Source organism: Mytilus californianus, unplaced genomic scaffold (genome assembly GCF_021869535.1).
Source record: "Mytilus californianus isolate M0D057914Y unplaced genomic scaffold, xbMytCali1.0.p SCAF_2, whole genome shotgun sequence".
Classification (NCBI taxonomy): Eukaryota; Metazoa; Mollusca; class Bivalvia; order Mytilida; family Mytilidae; genus Mytilus; species Mytilus californianus.
In genome coordinates this window covers 67,195,010-67,222,108 of record NW_026262668.1, presented here as the reverse complement: position 1 = coordinate 67,222,108, position 27,099 = coordinate 67,195,010, and the positions used below count along the sequence as shown (strand labels likewise).

The window sequence follows — 27,099 nt, the reverse complement described above, 5'->3', positions numbered from 1 at the left end:
CAGTGTCATGTAAATAACCAAAATGTGCGGAATTACATGGGATTCAATAATTTCATTGCTTTTCTGCTGTTATTATTATATATATTTTGTAATTTGATTTAGAAAAACATGGGATTTTCAATATCCCATGGGATAAGGCAAATCCCATGGGATTTTCAATATCCCATGGGATAAGGCAAATCCCATGGGATTGACCATTATCCCATGGGATTTTGGTTAAATCCCATAGGATTTTTTTGGGTCCCATGGGATAATTGTAGTCCCATGGGATATTTGTTGTCCCATGGGACTATAATTATCCCATGGGATTTTTACTATCCCATGGGATTTTTAATATCCCATGGGACAAAATATAATCCTATGGAATTCAAATTATAAATATACAGTAATGCGTATGTTAAAATGAATTCTGTTTGGAAGTAAAAAGTTTATAATATATATATGAGTGTATTTTGGTTTTTTTTCATTTTGTCACAAACATGTTTTTAATTTGTTTATATGACAATAAAGATTATTATTATTTTGGAAATATAATAATATTTAAAGTAAAAAAATAAAATCCTTTAACTGAAATAAAATGATGACGTCTTAATAAAAGAAAAAAATATTGATTTGAAATCTTTGTCTTCTTTGTTTTATTATGAAAAATAGAACTGAAAAAAATATTTCATATTCTGACTGAATAAATTGACAAAGCACAGTTAATAGTTTACTCTTTTCATGAGGTAAAGTTTTCTTTGTTATAGTTCCATTGCAATACATGAATATGCAAACGATTTGAATCTTATTCCTTTGTGCTGTTCATAATATTACATTTATATTTGTAAATTTATAAAATAAACACTTTTCCTGTTAAGTTTTAGTTTTCTTGTTTCAGCTTGCTATGAACAATTATTCAGTCCACTATATAAGAGTCAAGTAAATAAATTATTTCATCCACTAGAATATTCCTACAATTCTTAGACAAAACATTTTTGCAATCTGTTCTTCAAAAATCTTCCTCCGTACATCTTTATTGGATGGAGCGATTTAAATGAGTGGACAAAGCAAGTTCATTTGGACAACAAAATACTAATATATTTTTTCATTCCTCCCTTCTTTCAATTGATAATTACGTTGTTGCATTTACATGATTAAGTTCTTGAGCATCTATGATCATGATGATATGACTCCTTTTTGTTTATAGTCATTATGTTGAAATTTCCTCTTTCTTATGTAGGAAAAAAACACATTCCATTTCAAATTAATAAAAAAGTCACACTATGTAGAAAAATATCAACTTTAAGTTTGCTGTTCAGTATTGAACTGTTGAATGATGATCATGAAAACCAAGATGTCTGACCTACAAATACACAAAACTCAAAAATTATAAATGAAGAGAAATACAGCAATAAAATGGCTATTTTATCATGTTTATGTACATTTTGATAAAAATTTCATTTGAATATTTAAAATTGTAAGAACTCTTATTTCAGTGCTTTGTGTCTATGGTTTTCATATTAGTTGTTTTTTGTGCCTTGTTGCAGTCTTTTGAGTTAAGCCAATTGCAACAAATGTTTACAGTTTGTTCAAATGTTGTGCTGTTATTAAAACCACTGTCCAAGGTTAGGGGTGGGTTGGGTGCTCACTAAATGTTTATTTTATTAGTTGATATTTGCTTTGAATTAGCGGTCAGTAACTGTGAGTACTAATAGATCTGTATGTTGAGTCTTTTTTGTTAAAGGGAAAGAATAAATTTCCAGCCACATCCGGTCTGTGTTTTTGGTAGCTGTTTTTCTGCTTTGTTGCATTCTAATGAGTTAATAAAATTGAGAATGAAAACGGGAATGTATCAAAATAACCTGACCCAAGAGCAGAAAAAAAACCCTTTACAACTGATTTTATAGTTTTTATATTGAACTGACACTTACACCACTGTCCTTAATTAGAGGAGGATTTGGCGCCAGCAAACATGTTAAACCATGCCACATTTTGTAAGTGTCTGTCCCAAGTCAGGGGTCTATTATTCAGTGGTTGTCAATTGTTGCTATATATCATATTTGTTTTATGTTTATTGTTTTGTGCAAAAATAAGGCACTTAGCTTTCACCTTTGTGGTGTTTCACCCAAGCATGTTTAGCATGGATAGACACCATGCCCTTTTTAAATGACGCCATGCCCTTATTGAATTGTTTTACATTTGTTATTTCATGGCCTTTTATGGATTACTATGCAGTATAGGGTTTGCTCATTGTCGAAGGCTGTACAGTGAACTAATTTTGTTAAATTTAATGTCATTTGATCTCTATTGGAGAAAAGTCTCATTGGCAATCGTACCGCTTCTTATTTTTATATCAACCCTGCCATATTTTTCCTGTCATTATTTACAGGTCATCATTAGCCTCTAATAAGTAATTACATTGCTTACATCCACTTAATTGAACTCTGGTGGATAGTTTTCTCATTTATCATACCACATCTTATTTTCATAATAATCATTATTCAAGGGCAATAACTTTTATAGAAGTGGACTTACAATTTAGGCTTTGTTGACGTCTGTAAATCTATTTTTGTTGATAATTTCTTTTGTTTATAGTTTCCCTTTATCTTTAATGTCCTTGCCCTACACATAAAAGGGTAAACATTATCATTTAATGACAATAACTACTATTACATAATGAGTAGGCAACTGACAATTTTGGATCATTTGTATCTTGTCTTGCTCATCATTTTTTTCTTGATATTATCAATATTCTATGAAAATGAGGTCACAGTAATATTAAACTTGGCAGACAGACATCTTCTTATTTTTATATGACACATTGCAGTCATTCCATACACCAACAAGTAGACATATGCTTATAATATCTGATAAAATGAATAAAATGCTCCGCTGGGCGCAGCTTGATACGACCGCAGAGGTCGAACCCTGAACAGTTGGGGCAAGTATGGACACAACATTCAAGCTTGATACAGCACTGAATTTGGATTGTGATTAAATATTTGACACAGCATAGGTTTCTGACACAGAATGAATGTGGTCTAAGAACTTAAAAAATTTTAATTTACCTATTCAAACCATATCATTATTATTTGCTTTTATATATAAATCAGAAATAACCAATTTAAAATGGAAAATTTAAAGAAAAAAAAAAGGAAAAAAGGGGAAAAAAAATCCCCCCCCCCCAAATTTTTTGAACCCCCTTATGATTCATCACCCCAAACTCAATCCCAGCCTTCCCTTTGTGGTATGGTACCTTGCAGTACAATTTCAGAGAGATCCATACACTTATACACAAGTTATTGTCTGGAAACTAGAAAAATGCTCGTTTTTTTGGCCCCTTTTTGGCCCCAAATTCCGAAACGTTTAGGGCAATTACCCCCAAACTCAAACCCAGCTTTCCCTTTATGATATGAAACCTTGTAGTACAATTTCATAAAGATCCATACACTTACACACAAGTTATTGTCCTGAAACTAGAAAAATGCTTGTTTTTTGCCCCTTTTTGGTCCCTTATTCATAAAATTTTGAGGCAATTACCCCCAAAATCAATCCCAGCCTTCCCTTTGTGATATGGTACCTTGCAGTACAATTTCAGAGAGATCCATACACTTGAACACAAGTTATTGTCTGGAAACTAGAAAAATGCTTATTTTTGGCCCCTTTTTAATAAACATTTTGGGCAATTACCCCCAAACTCAATTCCAGCTTTCCCTTTGTGATATGGAACCTTGTAGTACAATTTCAGAATGATCCATACACTTACACACAAGTTATTGTCATGAAACTAGAAAAATTCTTGTTTTTTGCCCATTTTTTGGCCCCTAATTCCTAAAATTTTACCGCAATTGCCCCAAAATCAATCCCAGCCTTCCCTTTGTGGTATGGTACCTTGCAGTACAATTTCAGAGAGATCCTTACACTTGAACACAAGTTATTGTCTGGAAACTAGAAAAATGCTTATTTTTTGTCCCTTTTTGGCCCCTTATTCCTAAACGTTTTGGGCAATTACCCCCAAACTCAATTCCAGCTTTCCCTTTGTGATATGGAACCTTGTAGTACAATTTCAGAAAGATCCATACACTTACACACAAGTTATTGTCATGAAACTAGAAAAATGCTTGTTTTTTGCCCCTTTTTTGGCCCCTAATTCCTAAAATTTTGAGGCAATTACCCCCCAAAATCAATCCCAGCCTTCCCTTTGTGATATGGAACCTTGTGGTACAATGTCAGAGAGATCCATACACTAACACACAAGTTATGTCTGGAAGTTACAAAAATGCTTATTTTTGGCCCCTTTTTGGCCCCTAATTCCTTAACTGTTGGTACCATAACCCCCAAAATCAATCCTTATGGTAAAATTTCATAGAGATCCATTCACTTAAACTAAAGTTAGAGTGCGAAAACCAATGTGTCTTCGGATGAAGACAACGCCAATGTCATACCAATATATGACCGCAAAAAATTTTGCGGTCGTATAAAAAAACAAGAAAACTTAGCATTGACCAAAAAACCATAAAATGCGATCATGGTTATATGAATCTGCCAGACAGACATGCACACCTTACAATCGTTACATCCGCCAAATATAATTTACCTGTTGCTAAAAGCATATGATAAACTGACAAAACAATGCAAACTTTTCATTGACCAATGAAACATGAAAATGAGGTCAAGGTCATATAAAACATGCCAGACAGACATGTGCATCTCACAATCATTCCATTCACCAAATATAGGGGCCTTATTCATGTTATTGCTTACAGTATCCGAAAAAAAACACAAAAACTAAACATTGTCCAATGTACTATGAAAATAAAGTCAAGGTAAGATGAAACTTCTCAGTCAGACATATGCACCTTACAATCATTCCATACACCAAATATAGTTGACCTATTGCTAATTTGAAAATAAGAAAATAGAAAAACTGACCAAAAAACAAAAAAATAACACTGAGCAATGAACCATAAAAATGAGGTCAAGGTCGAATAAAACATGCCAGACTAACATGTACATCCTTAAAAATTTTCATACACCAAATATAGTTGACATGTTGCATACAGTATTAGAAAAACTGGACATTTTTACCTAGGAATAGTGATGTCATGGACTAGGAAAATTAGTCTGGGGACATAAATTACTGACATCAGACTAAATATACTAGTAAATTCTGTATCCATGGACTTTTTATACCAGTTATATTTGTCTGACCAGACAATTTATCTCTTACACTAGTCCTCAGAGAGACATGTCACCTTACCTTGACACATTATTCTGACTCTGAACAAACCAGTATTTGCTCTTACTCCTTAATAATACTGCGTGCTTAGGGGAGAAGCAGCAAATACCAACTTTAAAGTCTTTGGTTTTATCCGGTTGGGTTCAAAATAAACAACCTTCTGCACGTGAGGTGAACACGCTACCACGAGACCAGGCAGTATAATATAAGGAGTTTACCCAAGATTTAAAGTTTCCAAGTTTTTGCAAAAACTGGATCAAAATCATCATTGAAAAGCAATAACTTTTTAATAAGATTTAAGTTTCTCTTTAATTATTACAGTTTTCGAGATAAAAAGGCAAATTCAAGAAATATGAAGAAAAAAAAAAATGGTTAAAATCTGTATTTAAGGCAACAACTCCTATGAGTCAGCTGCCAGTTTTGATGCAAATGGACAGTAGATTTTTTTTTCAACATTCTGAACATTTCTACCCTTGTCAGATATTGCCTATCTATTTTAGCCTTTTGTAGCTTATTACGCAGTTTGGCTTTTTAGCCCATTGTTGAAATCTGTACGGTGACCTATATAGTTGTTAACTTCTACGTTTTTAGTTTCTGTGAAGAGCCGTCACATTGGCAATGATACCATATTTGTATATGTTTTTGTCATGTAGGTGTAAGGAGACAACCTTTTGATTTTCCGGTGGGATAAAAAGGGGAGACAGATTGTTTATCACCTGACCTGGTAAGTTTTTCAGGGTTCGTAAGGATAGAAAAGCCGGCAAATTGTAACAAACCCCTGTGGTATGACCATATTTGCCAAAAGATTAGTCCAAATAACTATGACGTCTTGCAAAGCTATTTTAACTTTTTTCTGGGCACGTAATAGTCAAAGTTGTGACTGAGTGCGGAAATATGAAGATAGATAGATAGAAAAATATAAAGGGACATAACTGAAGAACGGTACCCAAATTTGAACTTGATCTGAGTTTTGTGGTAATAAGCATTGTGTGTAAGTCTCATAACATTTGGTTGAGGCTAACTTAAGTAGAGAACAGAAACTAAAATTTCAGCAATTTTTCTATTTGTAAACACGCATAACTCTAGAACGGTTGTGTATAAGTTTTATAACATTTGGTTGAGACAAACTAAAGTTAGAGAACGGAAACGAAAAATTCAGCAATTTTTATGTTTATAAAGGGACATTACTCAAGAATAGTAAAAGTGTCGCCACCAAATTTCGTACTTAATCTGTATTATGTAGTAATAAGCATTGTGTATAAGTTTCATAACATTTGGTTGAGGCAAACTAAAGTTAGAAAACGGAAACAAAAAATTTGTACTTGATCTTAGTTTTGTGGTAATGAATATTGGGTATAGGTTTCATAATGTTTGGTTGGGGCAAACTTAAGTTACAGAATGGAAACTAAAAATTTGCAATCTTTCAATTTATAAAGGGGCATAACTCAATAATGGTTAAAGTGACACTACCCAAATTCAACTTGATCTGTGTTTTATCAGTGGAAGTCAAAATTAAACATTGCATTGTATAAAGCATTGATTGTAGTTGATTCAACTATAATAATGGACAAAGGAAGATAATTTCAATTTTAAAAATTACTCGATATTTAGAAGAAAATAAAAATTTTGCAATTTTTCCATTTATAAAGGGGCATAACTCTAGAACAGTTAAAGTGACGCCACCAAAATTCAACCTTGATCTGTGTTTTGTGGTAATAAGCATTGTGTATAAGTTTTATAACATTTGGTTGAGGCAAACTTAAGTTAGAGAACAGAAACTAAAAATTTTGAAATTTTTCCATTTATAAAGGGGCATAACTCTAGAACGGTTAAAGTGACACCACCAAAATTCAAACTTGATCTGTTTTTTGTGGTAATAAGCATTGTGTATAAGTTAACTTTAACAATTGGTTGAGGCAAACTCAAGTTAGAGAACGGAAACCAATTTTGAGACGTACGGACGTATGTACGTACAGACGGACAAGGGTAAAACTTAATGCCCCCACCGCTACGGCGTGGACATAAAAAAATTAAAAATATACAAATCCTTGCTAGACGTCATAATTATTTGGACTACCAAAAGATGTAACCTAATTCTTACTTGTTTGGGGAAGAGGGGATTAACCGAACCACTATTCAATCTAAATCAGTGAACTTAATTATTGTCTTTTGCAGTAGTCCGAGTCGACATCTGTAACTAATCATGCAAATTGATAGTCAACAGTATACCTTTTTCAGAATGCAGTTCACAAAGAATCACTGGTGATAGGGGAGTGTAACCGATAAATTGATCCTGAATCAGATAAGATTTTCCAAGGACGTATAACTAACACAATACGTCCTTGGATTTTCCCAGTAACGGAGAACCCCTTTCTTTGAGTGAATATAAATAGTGACGGGGGTCTCACAAATAAATTTAAATCTGAATTACAGGAACATCGATTAGCAAAGTAAACTTACATATTAATCTCGAAGTTATTTACGGTAAAGACAGACTGTGCTCCTGAATTAAGGTATTATACATTTGTGTATTTTACTCGTGGGGGGGGGGGGGCACTTCCTATATACAAGGTGATAGGACGTGCCGCTGGAATAGGTCACTTTTTCCAGCTTGAAAATATGGGAATAGGTGGGGAAAACTATCAGAAATATATGATAAGGTCGATAAAGTTCCAATTACTTGTATATGAAAAGCCCTGTCATTTTTTCACAGCCGAAAGTCTCGCCGTAAGTAAACATTACATACAGAATCTTAGCCTTGAATATTCCACTTTTCCAACACACCCCACGAAAACCAACCAATATGGGAAAAGGTTACAATTTTACCCACGCAATATATGAAAAGGTATACATTTTTAAGATCTAAATTATATGAAAAGGGTGGGGTAACAGAACCCCAGCGACACCCCCTATCAATTAAGTATTGAAGTGCCCCTCCCCCCCCCCCCGGAGGTATTTTACTGCTACAAGATATTTGATTTGCTAATCACGCACCCGTTGATGAGCAGAGAACCATACTTTCAAGCCAGGGGCAGTCTATACTAACAGTTAGTATAGAAAGTCCCTGTAAAAAGGCAGGCAAATCCTAATAGTTCTGTAACTTAATGATACATGTATATCAAGTTACAGCACCTCACCCAGCACAGTTAGCACACTGGTGTGTGTCAGTCTTATAATATAAAACTGAGTAGGTTCATATCGTTTGATTCAACGTTTTTTCGGATATTTTTTAGGGCCGTTGTCAACTTGACATTGTCAAATCCGACCTGCCACTTTGCAACCTGACCTGCAAAAACATAATTCGACTAAAAACAATGTCAGTCAAAATTGCTTTTTGAGACTGGGCGACTGAAAAAGTTTTAAAATGTGACCTTGTGACCCTACTTGGAATTCTTCATTCATCGGCGTGTGTCGGTTTGGCTAAAAAGGGGGCATTGTTTTTTTTTTCTTTGGACAAAAAATTGTTTCTATCTTTATTAAAAAAAAAATTAAGACCAATCATAAACTTTTTTTTCAAAACTCAGTGTCGTATTTTATTGTTTTCCCAACAATTTTTAATAAAAGCTTTAAATATTTGTTTCACTTCCCTCTGACTTCCCTTCTGATTTTTTTTCTCAATAAATTATAGAATCAGTAAATGGATATATATATATGTTTGTGGTCACCGTCATGCAGTTAGATAAGAAATTCCAGCATGCATCATCAAATAATTCATGTGTATTTGTGACATCAACATAACTGAAACATTATATTATTTCCCAGTAATTATGTAAATCATTTTGATTTACAATTATATATGTCTGGGACTTATGCATGTATATATCTCACAGGCACTTGTCTCAGAAAAAAAAATCCTATATACTTTAATAAAAGTATATAGGAAAAAAATTCTGAGACAAGTGCCTGTGATATATCTGTCAGTCCCAGAATAATAAATATAATTGTATCTTAATCTTTGGAAAAATCCGATTATTAAATTGTTAAATTCTTTTACGTCATAATTATATCAAAGTATACTTTTTAAAGTTTTAAATTTTAAAGTTAAAATGAATATTCCGTTTTGATCTGAGGAAAAACTTTTAAACTGTAATGACATGGTCAGTCAACTGATTTGTTGAATGGCTGATTACAGGTAATTAAAGCATGCAGTAATTTTCCATTACGACAGTGCGTGTACCCTGGGGTGTGTATAACCTATTAGAAATATCATAGTTTTCAAGAGAACATCCTGTCTATGTGTAATACAGATTGATGACATTACACAAATTTTTTTTCGTTAAATGTTGTTAAGTATCTGTGTCCATTCCCTATTGCAACACTACAATTCTTTCGAAGAAAAAAATGTTAAAATTAAAAAAAAAAAATCATTTTATATAAAATAAAGAAGAAAAAAGTAGCAAATAAACTTATGTAACTACGCATTGAGTAAACATAATTTCACTTTACATGTACAAACCCTTGAGAAAACGTATATATAGATGTGTTTAAAAAGGCCAATTCCCATTGGATTTATTTCACACTAGGACCACAGGCACTTGTCTCAGAATTTTGTTTCCTATATACCTTAATACAGGGACTTTCTATACAAACTTAGTATAGAAAGTCCCTGCTTAATATAACATTAAAAGTATATAGGAAATTTTTTTTCTGAGACAAGTGCCTTTGACTAGGAACTAAGATAACTAGAACTAAGTTCATTGGAAAGGCTTTTTGTCTGATACATGTATACGTATAGATAATGTACATAATTAAGAACAGCTTCAAATCTGAGACTACTATAGTAGTCTCAGTTCAAATATATGCCTATAATTTAACGGTACGTCTTAAAACCGCTCAGGACCTCCTGAGTGCAGACAGGACATAAAAAGTCACTCAGGACATGTATATATGTTATAGTGAGCGTTGAGGGTAATTTAATATTTGATCTTATAATTTTGGTTTTGATAAAATCAAACCAACATTAAAGAAGTTATTTGGGATACGTCATGCATGACCGATGATCATATTCAATACCAATCATCATTTTGATTACGACATTTGATCTTTGATAATTAGGACTGATTGGTGATGGTTATAAACACATACAAGTAAACTTTGCAAACAACAAAAAAAAAAACACGTTTCCTTGGAAAAATTATAAAAATACATGAATATTGTTTTTACAAAAAAAGTTAAATAAATTTTTCGTTTTGTATGTAATAATTGAAGCCATTTAGAAATATAAGAAATCTTCACATAGTCGGGAAATTTTCAATTCAAGTTATTTCATGTGAAAACGTTAACAAATATAGATCTTATTCGATGTAAAATGTGGTGTCCTTGGAGATCAAAACCCCGTTTAAATAGGGTTTGTCTATTTTCGTCTATTGCCGAACATTCTATAATCAAGGATTTTTACAAATCCTTGCTATAATATAATGAATCGCGTCGCCAATATCACCACAATTACATAAAGTACAAATACAATCTTCTCCTAAATATTTGGCATCTAACAATTACAATAGGAAATTTTGAGTCGAAACTGAAGTACCAAATCTACAAAAAGAATCACTATTTTTTGTAGTAGTAGGCGTTGAAAACTAAAACTTTTTTCTCCTAAATTAATTGAAACTCCTGAAATAATTTAACATTATCTATAGACAGCTTACATATGCAAATCTTTTTAGAAGTATGTGAGTGTATAGTAATAATTTGTTCATTAACCCCCCTTTTTCCTTCTATAAAATTACATTGTAATCGATTTTATTTCCTAATTTGTGTTTGCTAGGATTGACACTTAGAACGTACAACAAAAAGTAACAAGTAAAAAGTCACGATTCAGTTTTGGGATATTTTTTTCTTTGAATAAACTTAATTTTAAAAACGTTTCAGTATTTTCTGAAACATTTTTAAAAGTAAACGGAGTTGTAAACAAAATTTATTTTTGAATATTAATATGAACAATGATTGTTAAGAAAACAATCTGCCAAAGTGGTTTGGTAATTAACTGAAGTCATGCTGTCAAAAATATCTCCTTTTTATAAGTTATTGATAAAAAAAACTATTTGAAGGCGAATTAATCATTTCCTCAACTAAATACATTTATCTATAAATAAAATCAATTCGTCAAGAACTTTCTCTCATATATTTAAACAATTGTAAAATAATTAATTTAAACCTTTGTCCTGCGACTTTCTGTCCGTTTACCAATACTTATTCCTTGTTAAGTTTTTTCATATCCATTTACGAATACTTATAACGTGATAATTAATTTTTCCGGATGCTTTTTATCCTATTTTCATATCAAACAACCATGTTACCCGTAGAACGGAGTAAAGTACAAATTTAGGAATTTAGTACTTAAACTTTCAACAACAAAATTTTACACTTTCATTCACCTGGATTTTTTTCTACGCTTCGAAGCCGCCACCCTGTATCAAACTTATCCAACACCTCGCATGGCGTATTCACGATGTGGAGGGATTGACAATATACAATCAAAGTTAGCAATATACAGCAAGTAAGTAATTGGGTGTTGAATGCCAGTAGATCTGAATTTGTAAATTTTTAAATTGAATTTAACCTGTTTAGAACGTGTATTGTTGAATTGTTCAATAAAATTACACACACAATCTGGGCTGATATGCATAAAACCACTTTAAGTTCAAGGTATCAATAAAACTAGGTCTGCATGAAAAAATGACTTATCACATAATACCAGAACCTATGTTTAGCCTACTGTTACACGATAAGAAAATATAGCTGTAGGCCTAGTTGAAAATCTTAACAAATTATTTATTCTTTTAATTTCTGTTTGGCTGTCTGGGTGCTTCTTATGTGTTTTAAATGCTATAGTCAAGTTTTATAGACTGTTGTACGTCATTTGGTCGTTTTTAAGTTTTTGCCATGGCGTTTGTCAGTATGTCTTCGACTTATAAGTCTTATCAAGGATTTGTATAGTGAGATTGGTTTTATATAATCTGCATCTCTTGTGCTGTATTTTAAAATGTATTACAATTGCTGCATCTTTACACATTCATCAATACACCAAAAAATATGAATAAAGCTTTCGTATATATACAAATAAGGAGGTGTGGTACGATTGGTAATGAAACAACTATCCGCCAGTTCAATTCAAAAACCTGATATAAGCAAATGTGACTTACTTACTTACTTTAGTCAGAGAGATCTTGAATCTGAATTCAAGGATACGAAGTGGGAAGGGTTTAGAGGTGGATTAAGGTGAGGGCATGGGGGACCGCCCCTTTTTTGAAAAAAAAATGGTTGATTATTTAGAGAATCACTGAAGCGGGCCCCCTCTTTATGCATGACAGTTAGTGCCTCCTTATGACATTTGTTGGGTCCGCAACTGGTGAGGACTTCATAAAAAAATATTTAGCAAGTTTTTGTTTTGTGATAAATAATGTATTTAGACAGAAATAGGATAAAATAAACTACCGAAAGCTTAACTTTAACGCTGCCGGGATATTTTTTAGACAAAGTGCACGTATTAGTAGTCAGCCGAAACCACTAAGCATCCATACGGTTTTTTTTTCTGGATACTGCATGACTGCATAGTAAACTATCAATGTACTATAGTTAATGTTCTCGAGGGATGACCCTATTACAGAGACATATATACACATATGTGTAAATATGTCTCTGCCCTATTACGTGTCAGTAACCTCCTCGACACGGTTCATTTTTACGGCGGCTCAGTTTTGTCTTAAGAATAAACACAATTGATAAGTTTCTTTCCCCTGCATTTCTCGATCGCACTTGTAAATAGCACATTGGTCTCAAGACATTGGTCACAACACTTGCCGTCAGTACTCAAAATTGGAAAAATATTAAATAAGAAGGTATAGAAAACACACTATTATCAACCACAGACATGATGTTTTTCTCAATTTGCCTAAATCGTTATTCCGCAATACAACGAGGGTGAAAACCCACCACTTTGAACACAGTCACAGGCACCGGCATGCTGTGAACTTGTAAGTTTCCCAAATGAGTAACTATCCATTACTTTTCTAGTGTAAAGTTTTATTTAATACACATTTGATTTGAAATGGCATATCAGAGAGATATATAAACATATATCATAGGCTGATCCGGGGGGGAGGGGGGGGGGGGAGGGCTTTCTTGGGAAAAATTTGGTTGATTATATAGGGATCACTGAAGCATGACTGGAGCCGGCCCTCCCTTATGAAAAGTTCTGGATCTGCCACCTGTATATTCATAAAATAAACCAACAAATTATCCAAAATATGAATAATACTTAATACTTACAACTAAGATTGATTATAAGTATTCTTGAGTCGGTTTTACAAAAAAAAAAACTTACAATTTATCGTAAGTATACTGTATTGTACATGACTTAATTACTATCAATATTATTTGTAAGTTTTTTTGTGAAACTGACTGCTGAATTGTTTTTCCATGCTTATGGTACATCTAAGTCGTATGCTTTTTTTAAAACCACCTCCATGGTATAATGTCTGCTCGCCCATAGAATCTGTTTGTAGATATAGGAAGATGTGGTATGAGTGCCAATGAGACAACTCTCCATCCAAGTCACACAATTTATAAAAGTAAACCATTGTAGGTCAAGGTATGGTCTTCAACACAGAGCCTAGTTTTTATCAAAAATGAAATATATTGATATTAATAGTATACAGGTTGAATAATTTATTCATACATTTTTAATTGACTGACTAGATTATCATGATTATTGAGGAATTTAAACCATTCCTATTTTTAAAAAGGGACAAAAATAAAATTTATATATAATAACAGGGTGATACAAATGAGAAAAACTCAAGAAATTGTTTTCAATTAAGATAAATACATGGTTTTCAGTTGTTTTTTAAAGCAGAGGCAGATTTAGTTTAAAGTTGGAAAAAATTGTTTGTACCAACAAAAATAAATACACAAAGTTAATCCAGAATTATGTGTTTATCATTTTTTTTTATGTTTAGGTTGCCAGCAAGATGAAAAGAACAATGCAGTTCAAAAGTCAAAATGTGGATAAGCTGCGGTACAAGGTCCTACTTTTGCAGATTTTCATATTTTGCATGAATGAATTTGGAGTTTATATCATGGAGGGCAGAGAAAGAAAAGAAACACTTCAGTTTTCCTGCTTCTGAAGGATAAATGTAAAACATCTTGTTTGGTAAGTTTTATGCTCTGTTATGATAGTGTTTGTGCATCCATCTGTCTTTCTCTAAATTGTATTCACTTAAAGTTTTTAGCTCACCTGGCCCAAAGGGCCAAGTGAGCTTTTCTCATCAATTGGCGTCCGTCGTCCGTCGTCGTCGTCCGTCTTCGTTTACTTTTACAAAAATCTTCTCCTCTGAAACTACTGGGCCAAATTTGACCAAACTTGGCCACAATCATTATTAGGGTATCTAGTTTAAAAAATGTGTCCGGTGACCCAGCCAACCAACCAAGATGGCCGCCATGGCTAAAAATAGAACATAGGGGTAAAATATAGATTTTGGCTTATATCTCTGAAACCAAAGCATTTAGAGTAAATCTGACATGGGGTAAAATTGTTTATCAGGTCAAGATCTACCGTCGTTGGGTTGCTGCCCCTGAATTGGTAATTTTAAGGAAATTTTGCCGTTTTTGGTTATTATCTTGAATATTATTATAGATAGAGATAAACTGTAAACAGCAATAATGTTCAGCAATGTAAGATCTACAAATAAGTCAACTTGATCAAAATGGTCAGTTGACCCCTTAAGGAGTTATTGCTCTTTATAGTAAATTTTTAACCATTTTTCGTAAATTTTTGTAATCTTTTACAAAAATCTTCTCCTCTGAAACTTCTAAGACAAATTTAACCAAACTTGTCCACAATCATCATTAGGGTATTTAGTTTTAAAAATGTGTCCGATGACTCCGCCCGCGAACCAAGATGGCTGACATGGCTAAAAAATTAGTACATAGGCCGGCCTAGGGTAAAATGCAGTTTTTGGCTCATATCTCTGAAACCAAAGCATTTAGAGCAAATCTGATGAGGATAAAATTGTTCATTAGGTCAAGATCTATCTGCCCTGAAATTTACAGACCAATCAGGCAACACGTTGTTGGGTTGCTGCCCCTGAATTGGTAATTTTAGGAAAATTTTGCAGCTTTTGGTTATTATCTTGAATATTAATATAGATAGAGATAAACTGTAAACAGCAATAATGTACAGCAAAGTTAGATCTACAAATAAGTCAACATGACCAAAATTGTCAATTGACCCCTTAAGGAGTTATTGCCCTTTATAGTCAATTTTTTACAATTTTCATAAATTTTGTAAATTTTTGTAAATTTTTACAAAATATTTTCCACTGTCACTAGCGGGCCAAGTTCATTAAAGATAGAGAAAATAGTAAGGAGCAAGAATGTTCAGTAAAGTAAGATCTACAAACACATCATCACCAAAACACAATTTTGTCATGAATCCATCTGTGTCCTTTGTTTAATATGCACATAAACCAAGGTGAGCGACACAGCCTCCAGTTGGTTACAGTTCACCATGAACTTCAGTTAGTAACTTGTGGTTTTACATGTATATACTCAAAATTTAGTACTTTAAAATGTTCATGTATTTTTGTCGAGCCTGCAACTTTTGTCGCAGAAAGCTCGACATAGGGATAGTGATCCGGTGGCGGCTACGGCGGTGGGGTTAGCACGGGGGGGGGGGCTCTTCCTATATTAAGGTATATACATATGTGCCGCTGGAAGGGTCCCTTTTTTGATGCATCAAATATATCAATGGGGTGCAATTTTACCGAGGAAATATATCAATGGGTCATAATTTTTCAGTTTGTTGTGCAACGATCTTCACTTAATGGGTTATGATTTCGCTGTGAAATATATGTATAGGTAGGGATTTCACAATTATTCAATATATGAATTGGGGGTGTTTTTTAAATTCCAGCTGCACAACTGTACCCAAAATCCCATGTTGAGACCCCCCCCGTGGGCGTTAGCTAACTTCCAAAAAGCTTTATATTTTAGAAGGTGGAAGACCTGGATGCTTCATACTTTGTATATAGATGCCTCATGATACAAATTCTGTCTGAAACATGTCCATTGTCCTTGACCTCATTTTCATGGTTCAGTGACTACTTGAAAAAAAAGTTCAGATTTTTTGTAATGTTAATTTCTCTCATATTATGAGTAATAGGATAACTATATTTGGTATGTGCGTACCTTGCAAGGTCCTCATGCTCGTCAGAGAGTTTTCACTTGACCTAGACCTCATTTCATAGATCAGTGAACAAGAACTTAGTCTTAGATGCATGATTTTTTTTATTAGTTGTTAGTGGCTTTGTACTAGCTGTCAGTAACTGCGAGTACTCTCAGATCTGTACTTAGTGTCTTTTTGTTGTTCGGATGTACAAGTACCCGGCCACGTCCACTTGTATTTGTAGTATTTGTATTTTTATCCATCTGATGAGTTAAGCCTCTTTCAACTGATTTTTATACGACCACAATAAAAATTTTGCGGTCGTATATTGGTATGACGTTGGCATCGTTGTCGTCCGAAGACACATTGGTTTTTGCACTCTAACTTTAGTTTAAGTGAATGGATCTCTATGAAATTTTACCATTAGGTTCAATACCACAAAAGAAAGGTTGGGATTGATTTTGGGGGTTATGGTACCAACAGTTAAGGAATTAGGGGCCAAAAATAAGCATTTTTGTAACTTCCAGACATAACTTGTGTGTTAGTGTATGGATCTCTCTGACATTGTACCACAAGGTTCCATATCACGAAGGGAATGCTGGGATTGATTTTGGGGGGTAATTGCCTCAAAATTTTAGGAATTAGGGGCCAAAAAACAAGCATTTTTCTAGTTTCATGACAATAACTTAAGTGTAAGTGTATGGATCTTTCTGAAATTGTACTACAAGGTACCATACCACAAAGGGAAGGCTGTTATTGAGTTTTGGGGTGATGAATCATAAGGGGGTTCAAAAAATTTTGGGGGGGGGATTTTTTTTCCTTTTTTTTTTCTTTAAAATTTTCCATTTTAAATTGGTTATTTCTGATTTATATATAAAAGCAAATAATAATGATATGGTTTGAATAGGTAAATTAAAATTTTTTAACTTCTTAGACCACATTCATTCTGTGTCAAATATTTAATCACAATCCAAATTCAGAGCTGTATCAAGCTTGAATGTTGTGTCCATACTTGCCCCAACTGTTCAGGGTTCGACCTCTGCGGTCGTATCAAGCTGCGCCTCAGCGGAGCATTTTATTATTGTTCGTTCTTATGTTGTACTGTTACACCACTGTCCCAGGTTAGGGGGAGGGTTTGGATCCCGCTAACATGTTTAACCCCGCCACATTCTGTATGTATGTGCCTGTCCCAAGTCAGGAGCCTGTAAATCAGTGGTTGTCGTTTGTTTATGTGTTACATATTTGTTTTTCGTTCATTTTTTGTACATAAATAAGCCGTTAGTTTTTCGTTTGAATTGTTTTACATTGTCATTTCGGGGCCTTTTATAGCTGACTGTGCGGTATGGGCTTTGCTCATTGTTGAAGGCCATGCGGTGACCTATAGTTGTTAATTTCTGTGTCATTTGGTCTCTTGTGGAGAGTTGTTGTCTCATTGGCAATCATACCACATCTTCTTTTTTATATTTAAGGTTAAGTTTTGGTGGTCAAGTCCATATCTCAGATACTATAAGCAATAGGTCTAGTATATTCGGTGTATGGAAGGACTGTAAGGTGTACATGACCAACTGGCAGGTGTCATCTGACCTTGACCTCATTTTCATGGTTCATTGGTTATAGTTAAGTTTTTGTGTTTTGGTCTGTTTTTTCTTAAACTGTATGCAATAGGTCTACTATATTTGGTGTATGGAATGATTGTAAGGTGTACATGTCTAGCTGGCAGGTGTCATCTGACCATAACCTCATTTTCATGGTTCAGTAGTCAAAGTTAAATTTTTGAGTTTTGGTCTTTTTTTCTAATACTAAATGCAATAGGTCAACTATATTTGGTGTATGGAAACATTTTATGATGTACATGTCAGTCCTGCAGGTTTAATTTGACCTTGACCTTATTTTCACGGTTCATTGCTCAGTGTTAAGTTTTTGTGTTTTGGTCTGTTTTTCTTAATCTATAAGCAATAGGTCAACTATATGTGTTGTATGGAAGGATTGTAAGCTGTACATGTCTGCCTGGCATGGTTCATCTGATCTTCACCTCATTTCCATGGTTCATTGGTCAATGTTTAGTTTTCTTGGTTAAGTCTGCTTCTTAGAAACTATAAGCAATACCGGTAGTTCAACTGTATTTAGCAGTCAGGGGCGTTACTTAAACAAGTTATTTTTTTTAAGTTACTTATATAAGTAATTTTTGTTTTTAAAAATAATAAAATTACTTAATAGAGTTATTTTAAATTTCAATAGAAGCATAGACTAAATGTAGTTTTCATGAATTTTTACATCATTTTATATCATAAAATAAAGAATTTATTAGATTTGAGAGGAGTATAGAGATAAAGGGTTACTTTAAAAATAATGACAAAAATATTACTTGAATAAGTTATTTTATACATTTTTGAAAAAAATAGTAATAACACTTATTAAAGGAACATATGTAATTGATTTTGGTTACAAGTTATAAATAACTTCAAGTCTTAATTAATTCACAAGTATCTATCTATTTATATCAGTCTACCTTCAAGATTTTGGAGGAAAATGATAATTTAATAGTCCCATGAGACCAATCTTTGACCCAGAAGCGTCAGTATGAAAGATAAGTGCGTCAGAAAGTTAATTTGTGTTTCAGAAGGATTAGATTTTATATTTCATGGGAAAAATAACCAGATGACTGTGAAAATTTGTTAAAGCTACTAAAATCTGTATAATTGGACACCTATAAAAATAATATTCAGAAAAGTTACTTATATAAGTAATATTTAAAATAGCCTCGTTTTCAACATTACTTGTATAGGTAATTTTAATTGTTACTTATTTAAGTAATGCCCCTGACTGTTTAGTAATTTGAATGATTGTAAGGTGTGCATATATTTCTTGTCAGGTTTATATGACCTTGAATTCATTTTCTTGGATCATGTTGAGTTTATGTGATAGTTGTAGTAAAGCTTTATATTTAGGACTATCAACATGATATCAATGATTAGTAAAGAAGGCGCAACATTTCAGCATGTGCACTCTTGTGTATACATTAAACACCACATTTACTGTTTTTACCCTGATTTTATGGATCACTGAACATAGAAATGTCATAATGTGAAATTATAGTACATTCTTAGGTTAAAGTTTTAGGTTAAGGTACATAGCTTACCATGAAGTTGAATTTCATACACATGTGCATTATGTGGTGAATTTTTAAATTCAGTGCCAAACTAAGATTTTGAGCCTGATTACATGATTGACTAGACATTGACACATGCTAGTGTTTGCCAGGCATTGTGTCCTGTACTAGGAATTTGTCCTGTACTAAGAACTTTAATAGTACTCGCTGAGTATGGAGTTTTTGTGAAAGTTTAATATTAGTGAGATTTTTGCATGACATCCTGTCAAAACAAGGAATTATTTGAATCTGGAATAATTATGACTTCTGGAAAATTGATTAGAAATGTATGATGAAAACTAACCCAACTAAATAGGGTTAGCCATGCGCACATGGCTAAGGTTAATTTTAATTTCACTATCTTTTCAGTATGAACTAACTAACCCCCCTTAGCCATGCGTGCATGGCTAACCCTATTTAGTTTCTGTTATAAATTACTCATCAATTTTCCAGAATTCAAAATTATTCCAGATCCAAATAATTCCTTGTTTCAACTGCTTGTTGATCATGTTTATACATGTCTTAAAATTAATATCTGACACATTGGTGTTTTGTGAACTTGGAAATAAGTTATTTGATAGAATAATAATGTTTTGAGATTATCAAAATAAAAAATATCCCATTTTTACTACATTGTGTATTAATGATTAAGTATATAAAAAAGAAGATTTAGGATATATGTATAACCATATATAAAAATGAGACAGCAACCGAACAACACAAAAATAAGAAAAAAAAAACAATATAATTTTTTGTATCAATGTTATAATTTCCAACATGTCCAAAGAGTTCAATGTATTTTCTAATTGAAATAAAACACAAGTGGAACTCTTTCAGAACTTCAGAAGCTTAAAGAAGTGCTGTTTCTATTGTTGGCTTTCTGTATAATATATTGCAAATTCTTGTGAAAAATGGAATTTTATTGTAATTGCCTAAAGTTTTAACATTGATCTATATATATATAACTGGGGAAAATACCCAAATGTTATAAAGAAGAATACATAAATTGATTGTTATATAATAATAATTTAATTTTGGATGTAACGCGTCTTCTAATTGGCTGACGTTGTTTTGTTTATCAGCTCATAGACATAATTTTGTCATGTGACCGTGACGTCATCAACGTTTTTTCATGGTTTACTCGGGCGGTTTAAAATGGAATTTAGAATTAAATTATAAGAAATGACTGTAATATTTTTTCTGTCTATTCGAAAAAACATAAAAAATGTGGTGCACACTTTAGAATAACTCGCTACGAGGGTTATTCAGTGTGCACCACATTTTATGTTATTTCTTCATAGACAGAAAAAATATTACAGTCATTCCTTAATTAGAATAGGAAGATGTGGTATATTGCTAATTTGACAACTTTCCATCAGAGACCAAAGGATGTAGGAGGTTAGCAACTGATGACACTGGACAACCTTCAACAATCAGTAAAATCCATACCGCATAGCTATTTTTATTGAAAATCATATGTTCTTGCTACATGTATGCAAACAATTTTTTATTATCCATAACTTCGGATTTTATTGGTTCTTTTTCAGAAGGATTGAAATTCATCACTGAGAATAAAAGGAGAAAACACAGAAACAAGACCAAAATAAATTCAAAGACAAAAGTCAGATCAGTTATTATTTTCATCACTCAGCCAATGAATTGAAGTTCTATTAAATATCTAAAGATATTAAAACCACAATAATGACAATGTTCTGTGCTGAATGGCAAAAAAGTGGACTATACATTACAATCACACAATGCTGGATGATAAGAAACTATTAATTTTTTGGGTGGAGGGATATCCTGAAAAAAAATAGATTTATGTAAAAAGCTACTAGTATGTTAAGCCTATTAAAAGAGTTTTCATTGATTTCAAATGGGAAAAAATTGTGTTTCAAAAAAGTATTCTAGAATTCATAAATAAATATATATTGATACTTACATTATCTGCTTTGTTGTTTAAAAGTTTAGTTTTGAACAGTTATAGAACAATATAATTGTATTAACATTTCCAAGAAAAAAAAAGATATTCAACTAAAAAGATTCATCTTAAAACAATTTACTACCAAACAGAATTCATTGTAACATACACATTTATTTACTGTATATTTATAATTTGAATCATAGGATTTTATTTTGTCCCATGGGATATTAAAAATCCCATGGGATAATTATAGTCCCATGGGATTTTTTTTGTCCCATGGGACAACAAATATCCCATGGGACTACAATTATCCCATGGGACCCAAAAAAATCCTATGGGATTTAACCAAAATCCCATGGGATAATGGTCAATCCCATGGGATTTGCCTTATCCCATGGGATATTGAAAATCCCATGTTTTTCTAAATCAAATTACAAAATAGATATAATAATAACAGCAGAAAAGCAATGAATTTATTGAATCCCATGTAATTCCGCACATTTTGGTTATATACACGACACTGTAGCTCTAAGGAGAGGCGGCGGCGGATTTGCAAATGAGTGTTTTGCAAATTAAAAGTGTCCAGTGTTTATTCATTTTGAAGTTATTGCCCCTAAAATGTCAAATTTTGGTAAATTCCCAAGTTTTCGGCTAATATCTCAAAAACTAAGCAGTTAATGCAAATCTGACATGGGTGATATTGGTCAGTAGGTCAAGGCCTATCTCCTGCGGAATTTAGACAACCCTTTTTTGAGTTATTGCCCCTGAAATGTCATTTGTTTTGCAAAATTTGCAGTTTTTGTTATTATCTTGAAAACTATATCAGATAGAAATTTTAACTGAAAATGTCCAGAACAATAATATCTACATATAAGTCAACTTGGCAGAAATCGTCAAATGACCCCTAAAGGAGTTATTGCCCTTGAAAGACATATTTCACTAAATTTTGTTGTAAACTTTAAAAAAAATCTTTTCCTCTGGAACTACTAGGCCAAATTATACCAAAATTTACCTGCATGTTCCTTATGACATTTCTGTTATTATGTTGAAAACATTAATAGTTAAAGAGAAATTTAAAGAATTAAAATGTAAGATCTACAAATAAGTCAATTTGGCAGAAATCGTCAAATGACCCCTTATAGAGTTATTGCCTTTAAATGATGATTTTTTGCCTGTTTGCATTTTTTTTTAGAAAACTAATATAGTAGATCAAGAAAATCTTTCCATAGTAAAAGTCTTTTCAACAAAATATGATCTACAAGTAAGTACATGGACTTCAGTCAATTGACCCATTATAGGCGAATTATTTTATTCATTTTTTTTGTGTTTTTGTAGAAACTATAATAGATACAGGGAAAATTTACAAACAATTTAATCATGTGGAACTGCATATGAATATCGGAAAATAATATACTTTCGGATACTAGTATATAGCAAATTGAATATATTTTGTAGAAAGGAGTACAAATGTATAGAAGAGGGACGAAAGATACCAGAGGGACAGTCAAACTCATAGATCGAAAACAAACTGACAACGCCATGGCCAAAAATAAAAAGACAAACAGACAAATAATAGTACAGATGACACAACATAGAAAACCAAAGACTAAGCAACACGAACCCCACCAAAAACTGGGGGTGATCTCAGGTGCTCCGGAAGGGTAAGCAGATCCTGCTCCACATGTGGCACCCGTCGTGTTGCTTATGTTATTACAAATCCGGTAAATAGTCTAATTCGGTAAGTCACATTCGTGAAAAGGAGCCGGGGTATTGTAGTTACGACATAAAGAACATTTCCGATATCATCTGTGAAACGGTTATTCCATAACGGTCAACCAACTCGTGATGGCGTCCGTAAAATTTACGAAGGGATGACTTCAACTTCACCATTTGGAACTCTTGGATGTACGTAAATATAGAAAAATATTGAAAACATTGACTTTAAATTACCTTTTCTCAAAACTTGTCCTACGAATTTTCTCTAAAATTGATAAGTTATTGCCACTTAAATTTCTGTTTTATAAATTTGAAAGTTAAAGGGGGTCACCGAATTCGTTTTTTTGCTGTATAAATCATCCAAGTCTCTGTAATATCTTTAAACGTCGAAAAATAACATAACCAGCTACTTCATCTTTCTTTTTGCCTTTTAGGCGATTTTTCGATGCTTTATAAAAGATTCAACTACCAGTATTCATTTTCAAAAAACGAATGCGGTGACCTGTAAATTTTATATCAATGAAACGGAAATTCCAGTAGCAATAACATCATTTTTAAAGAAAATTCGTAGGACAGGATTTCAAGAAAAAAAACAAGTTTTAAATCACAATTGCTGAACTGTTTTACGATTCTTACTTGTATTCTGTACATTTGTACTATTTTCCGAACATTTTATCTTCTAAATCTCAGAAAGTGTCGATGTTCACGTGCAGTCGCTCATGCTGTAGTTATGCAAAATGTCATAAAATTCCGCGAGATCATCCATTCCAACGTACCCGTTTCCTCAACTTCGTGAATGATGATCATTTGCGATTTTGATATAGCAGAGTCCCCTCTTACTTTGTTGTCTTAATTGGTACCCAAAAGGAGCTATATTTTATATTTTAAATTTAGGTTGTTGCAAAAATACATATGTTGTGCCATCTTTGCTTTAGTTGCATTTTCTTTGATAATCTGAACAGCATAGATTTTATACTGAAAAGCTTCTCATTTTTGGTAAGTTCAAAAGAAGCGTAATCTGCGATCCTTTGGGCATTTATGGTGAACCCCGCCACATTCTACATGTGCCTGTCCCATGTTGGGAGCCTGTATTTCAGTGGTTGTCGTTGGTTCATGTCTGTCATATTTGCATGGTTTTCGTAAATTGTTTTGTCATAAATTAGGCCTGAGGCTTAATTGAATTGTATAATTTTTCATGTTTGGGCCTATTATAGCCAACTATACGGTATGGGTTTTTCTCCCCGTTGTTGAAGGCCATACGGTTGCCTTTCATCGCTTACATCCACTTCATTTTAACTTTGGTGGATATTTGTCTCATTGGCAATAACAGCACAAATTTTCTTATTTTTATATAAACTTGTTGAGTGCCTGGAGAGAAATTCTGGCTCGTTTTAATATAAAAAAAATAAGCTCAACTGTTCCAAGTAAGCTCAACTGTTCCAAGATGGTCTTGATTTTCACTTTTTGTGACCATTACTGAACGTTAAAGGAATATTGTGGGTAAGCATTAAAGGTGCATATACGGTTTTTTTTTAAATAAGGTTTACACACAACTGACGAAGTTTTCTAACAAATAAATATCAAAATTTTGTAAGAAAACCATAATTGATATTTGGTTGATGTTGACAGAATGGACAAATTTACCATAAAATAATAAAACACGCTCTCTGGAGCCATTCTATCTAGCATTACCAAACATAATTACATTGTTAAGCTTAGTAATTGAAATTTAAAATTGTTTCCAAATTGTATTAATAATATTTATATGATACTGTGTACAACTATAAGGTTATTATGATAATGATGGTTGGCTGTTTAACGTCCAGTGGCAAATTTTAAAAATGCATATTCAAGACGAGAACAAATAAGGCGACATGAGAAAAATAATCTGTTTTGCACAAGACCGATTCGCTGAACAACATTTATTTACGTGCTAGTTCACAAGGTGCATGTAACAGTCCACAGGAAGACGTGTCCGATTCTTAATTGGGGCAGACAAGTCTTTGCTTTGTTCTTACTCCTTAATATAATTATATTATAATAATAATTAGCAGAGAAGCAGCAATTACCAACGTTAAAGTCTTTTGGTTTGACCCGACCCGGTATCGTTCCAACATCCTTCCGCACTATTTATAACATTAAACATTAAACGTATACCGAATTGCATTAAACTAGTAGCCAAAGGTTAAGAAATGAAAACAGATATGTATTCATCAAGATAAGCTACGGCAACTTAAAAGATTTACAAAAGGATCCCAAAGAGAAGCCATAACAGTTCAATTAAAAAGGTAGGGTCAAGTTCAAGTTCACCTGAACGTATTTCATACCAAAGCAATTTTCAAAAAGTCTTACAATCGTTATACGTAACAATACAAAGCTCCATGTGCGTACTATCCAAAAACCGCAAATTGTGACAGAGATTGGCAAATTTTGAGTAGGTAAGATGAACATTCGTCACCAAAGCCAAAGCATGCTGGAAGTAAAGTTATAAATTGTCTTTCGGATACAAAATATTTCATTTTGGTCACATTTCAAGGCATCCTTCGATGCAATTAAAGTTTTACAAAATATGTTAATTTGCAATTTTGTATCGAAATGCTCTAATAGCAACATGTAGTACTGAATGGCTTTTTTTTCTCTTCTGAAATATGTAATAAAAAATAAACATCAACTATTAGTATTAGTATAGACTCTTTACCAACTAAATTATGAAGGATTTGACAAATTTTAGATTTTTGATCCTGCGAGTGCAACCAATAAATGCGGAAAATGGCCCTACCACTTTATTTTTACCCAGTAATTTAGTTTGAACCCCTTTTTTTAAGAATTACTAAATGTTTTATATTTTGAATGTTTCGGCAATCATTTCAGTATACATATTGGTCAGGATGATTACTTTAGTTGGAAAAGACTATACATGATGTGAATACACCTAACAAAACAATCCCATACTATGCCGATGCAGTTAAAATTGTAAAAACGTATTTCAAATGTATTCGCTTATTTATTTTCCTAGTTATGGACATTATTCATAAGAACATTTCGAATTATTTTTATACGACTTTCATTTCAGGTAGGATTGTATTGGAAAATTTATAATTGCAGTTTATCAATTTTCATCACCGGGCATTTCAATCTTACTTTTAATAAGTCCAAACATCTTGATATAATGCTTGCCTACTTTATATGTTTGATTATCAAATCCTTTGACATACAGTGTTTCATAAAATTTGTTGCAAGTCTTCGCTAATTTTTTGCAATGAAGACTAGACGTATGAAATAGAAGCAGCAGATACCGAGGAGATATCCAAAAACTTATAAGTGAAATAGAAACTGACAACACCACGGCAAAAGACGAAACGACTAATGTGTTCTTCCTGTGATATATATAATGCATATTTTTGATATATATCACCTTTAAAATTTTAGAAATGTACAAGTTCATATCGCCCATTACTATTTTTATTAGAAGCATATCTATGCAGTCTGTGTTGTAAATACCTATATAACCTACGTCAACTTTGAAATTTTAGAAATGTACAAGCATTTTTGTGTTCGGATTTAATGTATAAAATTCAAGATTGTTATAGTTAAATCAGAATAGACTGATATGATTCATTTAACATCATAATCATACTGATGAAGGCTATCTGTTATCCGAAATATTTATAGATAATTACATTTAAAGTTTCCTTTTTTTATTATTGGTGTTGTTTTGTACACTTTTGAGGCGTTTATATATATATATATATATATATATATATATATATATATATATATATATATATATATATAATATGTGTTTATATACATATATAATATGTGTTTTCAGTCGTGTATCACCTTCACTGGTGATCCAATGGATGGATCTGTCGTAGAGTTAGACGTACTTATCAAATAATTATTTCTGTGACTGCATCTTACGA

General features: G+C 32.6%; 2 long non-coding RNA genes across 3 annotated transcripts; one reads left to right on the top strand and one right to left on the bottom strand.

Moving 5' to 3' along the window:
* Positions 1–416: 416 nt before the first annotated feature.
* Positions 417–8,312, bottom strand: LOC127728190 (uncharacterized). The gene is made up of 3 exons (XR_007994029.1): positions 7,320–8,312; positions 2,515–2,601; positions 417–1,342 (listed from the first exon to the last, which is right to left on the bottom strand). It is a non-coding gene; the product is annotated as an uncharacterized LOC127728190 (long non-coding RNA).
* A 2,811-nt stretch (positions 8,313–11,123) lies between these two features.
* On the top strand, positions 11,124–21,514 carry LOC127728176 (uncharacterized). 2 transcript variants are annotated; one of them, XR_007994010.1, is made up of 3 exons: positions 11,124–11,717; positions 14,179–14,372; positions 21,081–21,514. It is a non-coding gene; the product is annotated as an uncharacterized LOC127728176 (long non-coding RNA). The 2 variants fall into 2 exon arrangements; XR_007994011.1 differs by lacking the exon at positions 11,124–11,717 and adding an exon at positions 12,800–13,059.
* The last annotated feature ends 5,585 nt before the right edge of the window (positions 21,515–27,099 follow it).